Consider the following 7,384-nt stretch of genomic DNA (forward strand, 5'->3'; position numbering starts at 1 on the left):
TGAGCTCGTGTCAGCACACCAAATATGGGCATGGAATCCCCAGGGAGAATGATTGCTTAATCGAAGTGGGTCAATGACCTAAATTTCCAAAGCCAATCCCACACCAAATTGTTTCCAGGCAAAGTTTATTAATGTCTTTGGAGTTCGTCCAGCAGAATTGTTTCCGGGATGAAGTTTATTAATGTCTTTGATTTTCGTCCAGGAAAATTGTTTCTGGGCGAGGTTTTTTAATGTCTGACGGGTGATGTCAAGGATGATTGATTTGTCATGAAAGGGGAATTAATTTATTGTTTCTAAGGGCAATTATTGATTCATGAAAGGAGAATTGTTTGTAAGATAAAGAGATTAACGCGGGAAAGACTTTCCTAGTAATTTGAAATGTGACAGTGCAGGGAATTGAAGTACCCATCCTTTTTACACACAACTTTACTTTACAGCTTTTTGAATGCTCCAACACCAAGCAATACTTTTCAAAGGGCATTTCAGAACAATTTATTTTCTTAATGTCCTTCCTAAACCCATTTTACAAGTTGAAGTACCCATCCTTTTCAAAAACAACTTTACTTTACAGCTTTTTGAATGCCCAACACCAAGCAATACTTTTCAAACCCATCTTTTTCACACACAACTTTACTTTACATCTTATTGTATGCTCTTGCACTAAGCAATATATTTCAAATTGCATTTCAGAACTAATTCTTTTCTTAATGTCCTCCCTAAACACATTTCACAAGTTGAAGTACCCATCCTTTTCACAAAAAACTTTACTTTTAAGCTTATTGAGTGCTCCAACACCAAGCAATACTCTTCAAAGGGCATTTCAGAACAAGTTCTTTTCTTAATATCCTTCCTAAGCCCATTTTACAAGTTGAAGTACCCATCCTTTTCACCCACAACTTTACTTTACAGCTTTTTGAATGCTCTAACACCAAGCAATACTTTTCAAAGGCATTTCAGAACCAGTTATTTTCTTAGTGACCGTCCTAAACCCATTTTACAAGTTGAAGTACCCATCCTTATCACCCGCAACTTTACTTTATGACCTTTTGGATACCTCACCACCAAGCAATACTTTTCAAAAGGCATTTCAGAACAAGTTCTTTTCTTAATATCCCTCCTAAACCCATTTTACAACTTGAATCACTCATCATTTTCACCCACAACTTTATTTTACAGCTTTTTTGAATGCTCCAACACCAAGCAATACTTTTCAAAGGGCATTTCAGAACAAGCTCTTTTCTTATTGTCCTTCCTAAGCCCATTTTACAAGTTCAAGCATCCATCCTTTTCATCTACAACTTTACTTTACAGCTTTTGAATGCCCCAACACCAAGCAATACTTTTCAAAGGGCATTTCAGAACAATTACTTTTGTTAGTGTCCCTCCGAAACCCCTTTTACAAATTCAAGTTCCTATCCTTTTCACTCCCAAAATTACTATATTTCTTTTTGAGTACACCAAAAAAACGCAATACTTTTCAAAAGGCATTTCCGAAAAATTTTTTTTCTTCTTGTCCTTCCTATACCCATTTTACAAGTTTAAGATACAATTCTTTTCACCTATACCCATTATTTACTGTTCAAAAGGCATTTCAGAACAAGTTCTTTTCTTAATGTCCTTCCTAAACCCATTTTACAAATTGAAGTACCCATCCTTATTAGTCACAACTTTACTATACTGCCTTTTTGAATGCTCCAGCACCAAGCAATACTTATCAAAGGACATTTCACGACAAGTTTTTTTCTTAGTGTCTTTCCTAAACCCATTTTACAAGTTGAAGCATCCATCCTTTTCATCCACAACTTTACTTTACAGCTTCTGGGGAAATGTTTGGAACAGAACTTTAAATTTTTTAATCTCTTTGAGAAAGGTCGGAACTGAATTTAAGAAAATTTAGAATTAAAGTGAAACTTTTTATCTTCATAGAAAATAATCACAATCATAGTATAACTTTTCCTATCTTCTAAGGAAAACTTGAACTTTTCTATCTTCTAAGAAAAATTTGGAACAATATTTAAAATTTTTTCATCTCTTTGAGAAAAACCTGAATTGAAGTGGAAAATTTTATATTATTTTGGGAAAATAGAATTGATCAATAACTTATTTCATTTTCATTGAGAAAATTCAGAATTGAAATTGAACTTTTCTTCTTCCGGGGAAAGTGGAAGCTTTTTATTTTCTCTGGTGAAATTAGAATTGAATTGTGTTCTTTGGTAAAATTCAGAAGAGAACTTGAACTTTTCTATCTTCTAAGAAAAATTTGGAACAATATTTTTAATTTTTTCATCTCTTTGAGAAAAATCTGAATTGAAGTGGAAAATTTTATATTATTTTGGGAAAATAGACTTGATCAATAACTTATTTCATTTTCATTGAGAAAATTTAGAATTGAAGTTGAACTTTTCTTCTTCCGAGGAAAAATTTGGAACAGAACTTTAAATTTTTTCATCTCTGTGAGAAAGGTCGGAACTGAATTTAAGAAAATGTAGAATTAAAGTGAAACTTTTTATCTTCATAGAAAATAATCACAATCATAGTATAACTTTTCCTATCTTCTACGGAAAAATTTAGAAGTGAACTTTAAATTTTTTATGTCTTGGGCCTATTCTTCTTCCGGGAAAATATTTGGAACAGAACTTTAAATTTGACTCTTTGAGAAAGGTCGGAATTGAATTTAAGAAAATTTAGAATTAAAGTGAAACTTTTTATCTTCATAGAATATAATCACAATCTTAGTATAACTTTTCCTATCTTCTACGGAAAAATTTAGAAGTGAACTTTAAATTTTTTATGTCTTGGTGAACTTAAAACTGAAGTGGAAGCTTTTTATTTTCTCTGGTGAAATTAGAAATGAATTGTGTTCTTTGGTAAAATTCAGAAGAGAACTTGAACTTTTCTATCTTCTATGAAAAGTGAAACTTTTTATCTTCATAGAAAATAATCACAATCATAGTATAACTTTTCCTATTTTCTACGGAAAAATTTAGAAGTGAACTTTAAATTTTTTATGTCTTGGGCCTATTCTTCTTCCGGGAAAATATTTGGAACAGAACTTTAAATTTTACTCATTGAGAAAGGTCGGAATTGAATTTAAGAAAATTTAGAATTAAAGTGAAACCTTTTATCTTCATAGAAAATAATCACAATCATAGTATAACTTTTCATATCTTCTACGGAAAAATTTTGAAGTGAACTTTAAATTTTTTATGTCTTGGTGACCTTAAAACTGAAGTGGAAGCTTTTTATTTTTTCTGGTGAAATAAGAAATGAATTGTGTTCTTTGGTAAAATTCTGAAGAGAACTTGAACTTTTCTATCTTCTATGAAAAATTGAACCTGGTAGTAGTATCATTATCTCTAAAATTCTTTTTCTTACATCTCTGACCTTTTTAATAGATATTCTGAACGTTTGACATTCTAGCATACCCTAAAAATAATGAACACTTAACAAAATAATGCATAAGATATTTTTAATGAAATAACGACATGTAGAATATTAATATAAAAATATGTTAAATACATTATTATACATTATTAGTACACTTGCGCTTCACTTTCCGTCAATTCATCTTTATATTCATTGACGATATTGGCAGCCAATGCTCTTTTTATTTTGTCTGTGATTTCGTTGTCTATTATCACATTATTTTTACAAAGGTAACAGTTCTGACACGTTGACAAGATATGATTTATGATGTTGGTGCAGCTGTATGCATGTCTTCTTTTTACTTTTGCTTTCATAAGAATGCTAACACCGGAAAGATAGCAATAAGATCTATCAACGGCTAACATGCTACCAGAACCATTAGCTAAAAGTTGTCCCTCTTCATTAACTATTATTTTTAAGTTTGCATTCTCTTTGAGTACTAATTTCTCTGGTAATGTTACTCTCGTATATCCACCGTTTACACGATTGAAATTCTTGGGTACTCTAAAGAAATCTAACTTCTCGCTGTCATGACAACGCATGCATACATTTCCAATAGTGTTACCACTTGCACTCGTTTCATAGTTCAGGTATTTCTCCTTGTCAGCATTCAATACGACGATGATTTTATCATGTGCACATACTTTCGTCGAATAATTCATCTTCACTTTTTTACAGATATGAATAGTGTGTTTATCCTTCCACTGCGTAAAAAATACTGATTTAATGCATGCAATAAACTAGGTAGTGTCGATAACCTGCCATAGAGTACCAGTGGGAAAGCTGCGTTGTGTCTATGAACAAGCACAGAGTACGAGTGGTAGAGCCGTAAGCATATTTCATTTCATTTTAAGATTTTAGAAAATTTAGAATTAAAGTGAAACTTTTTATCTTCATTGAAAATAATAACAATCATAGTATAACTTTTCCTATCTTCTACGGAAAAATTTAGAAGTGAACTTTAAATTTTTTATGTCATGGGACTTTTCTTCTTCCGGGAAAATATTTGGAAAAGAACTTTAAATTTTTCATCTCTTTGAGAAAAGTCATAAGTGAATTTAAAAAAATTTAGAATTAAAGTGAAACTTTTTATCTTCATAGAAAATAATCGCAATCATATTATAACTTTTCGTATCTTCTATGGACAAATTTAGAACTGAACTTTAAATTTTTATGTCTTGGTGAACATAAAACTGACGTGGAAGCTTTTTATTTTATTTGGAGACATTAGAATTGAATTGTGTTCGTAGGTAAAATTTAGAAGAGAACTTGAACTTTTTAATCTTATATGAAAAATTTAGAATAGTATTTTGATTTTTTCATCTGTTTGAGAAAAATCTGAACTGAAGAGGAAAATTTTTATATTATTTTGGGAAAAGAGAAATGATCAATAACTTATTTCATTTTCATTGGGAAAATTCAGAATCGAAGTTGAACTTTTCTTCTTCCGGGAAAATATTTGGAACAGAACTTTAAATTTGACTCTTTGAGAAAGGTCGGAATTGAATTTCCGATAAGAAAATTTAGAATTAAAGTGAAACTTTTTATCTTCATAGAAAATAATCACAATCATAGTATAACTTTTCCTATCTTCTACGGAAAAATTTAGAAGTGAACTTTTAATTTTTTATGTCTTGGTGAACTTAAAACTGAAGTGGAAGCTTTTTATTTTCTCTGGTGAAATTAGAAATGAATTGTGTTCTTTGGTAAAATTCAGAAGAGATCTTGAACTTTTCTATCTTCTATGAAAAATTGAGCCTGCTAGTATTATCTTTATCTCTAAAAATTCTTTTTCTTACATCTTTGACCTTTTTAATAGATATTCTGAACGTTTCACGTTCTAGCATACCCTAAAAATAATGAACACTTAACAAAATAATGCATTAAATATTTTTAATGAAATAACAACATGTAGAATATTAATATAAAAATACGTTAAATACATTATTATACATTATTAGTACACTTGCGCTTCACTTTCCGTCAATTCATCTTTATATTCATTGATGATATTGTCTGCTAATGTCCTTTTTATTCTGCCTGCGATTTCACGGTCCATTGTCACATTATTTTTACATAGATAGCAGTTTTGGCATATTGACAAGATATGATTAATGACTTTATTGCAGGAGTATGCTTGTCTTCTTCTTGTTCTCTTTAAAATGCTAATACCGGAAAGATGATGATAGGATGTATCAACAGGTAATGTGTTACCAGCAACAGTAGCAAGGAGTTGTCCCCAATCATCGACAATTACTTTGAAGTTTGCATTCTCTTTGAGCACTAATTTCTCTTTTAATGTTACCCTCGCATATCCACCGTTTACACGATTGAAATTCTTGGGTACTCCAAAGAAATCTAACTTCTCGCTGTCATGACAACGCATGCATACATTTTCAATAGTGTTACCACTTGCACTTGTTTCATAGTTCAGGTATTTCTCCTTGTCAGCATTCAACACGACGATGATTTTTTCATGTGCATATACTTTCGTCGAATAATTCATCTTCACTTTTTTTACAGATATGAATTGTGTGTTTATCCTACCACTGCATAAAAATTACTGATTTAATCTATGCAATAAACTATGTAGTGTCGATAACCTGCCATAGAGTACCAGTGGGAAAGCCGCATCATGTCTATGAACAAGCACAGAGTACGATTGGTAGAGCCGTAAGCATATTTCATGTCATTTTAAGATACGTAAAAAAGTTTAAAAAATACCATGATAAAAAATTCAAAATTATGTTAAAAAATGGGGGGAAGGGGTCCCGGTGCTCTTTGGGGGCTCGAGGGGCATTAGGGGGACCAGGGGGTAGGGGACCTCACGACACTGTTCAAATGGAACTTGTGTGTGAATATTCTTCATGAAGATATATTTCTTTATAGGAGCTCCACTTTAATTCTGAGTTTTCTCGAAGAAGTTCAAAATGTACAAGTTTTCTTCTGAATTTTCTTAGAGAAGAGAAAAAAAAGTTAGCTCAATTCTGAAATTTACCAATAAAAATTGAAAAAGCTTCCATTTCAGTTCCTAATTTCTCAAAGACATAAAAAATTTAAAGTTTAATTCTAAATTTTTCCATAGAAGATAGGAATGGCTATACTACGATTGTGATTATTTACCATAAAGATAAAAAGTTTCACTTTATTTCTAATTTTTCTGAAATTCAGTTCATTCATATAAGCACCAAAAGCAATAGGTTAGGTTAGGTATAAATAAATATTAATAAATAATTAGAAACATTTCTCCATGTTTAAGTTAGGTTAGGTTAGGTTAACTTATCATGAGCGCTCATGATAAGCTAAGCTAACCTATTTGCAACAATTTTATTTCACATATTTTTTTTCATTGGTTAAGAAAAGATAATTTTAGGTCTTTTCCGTTTCTCTCTATAAGGATTTAAATTTAGGCTTTCTATTTATATGTTTGACAAAATTTTGCAACAATTTTTTAACAAAAGTTGTACTATAATGCTTTCGATTGATGGGTAGGGGGAGAAATATCCAAATGTAAATAAGTTGAAAACCTCTTCATCAGCGCGATACGAAAAAATACAATGAATGCGAGTGCCGAAGAACAACCCACCAAATAAAACGTGGAAAGTCAATTTGAATGTGAAAAAAACCAAAGGAAAAAAAATTAAAAGATGAAAAAAAATAAATGAAAGCCAAAAAACTGAAAGAATTGAAATAAGTTGAAAATCTGCATAATCTTTTGGTTTCTATAGGGTTGAAGGGATTCCAGCCCCTGTTATGTTACAACCTTGAGTATAGACAAATGTGATGCAACTATTACGCCCCACATACCCTGAAAGTTTCAACTTAACTTCCTTAACTTGTCCGTAAATATCACATATACACCCTTTTGACAGCATTGGATGCAGATAGTGTATTTTGATTTAGTTCAATTTCCAACGTAAAAGCCATTTACGTTGATATATCCTACTTGACAATAATG

The sequence above is a fragment of the Artemia sp. Qi Xiang Cuo genome, chromosome 7 (assembly GCF_049724085.1).
Source record: "Artemia sp. Qi Xiang Cuo chromosome 7, ASM4972408v1, whole genome shotgun sequence".
Taxonomy (NCBI): Eukaryota; Metazoa; Arthropoda; class Branchiopoda; order Anostraca; family Artemiidae; genus Artemia; species Artemia sp. Qi Xiang Cuo.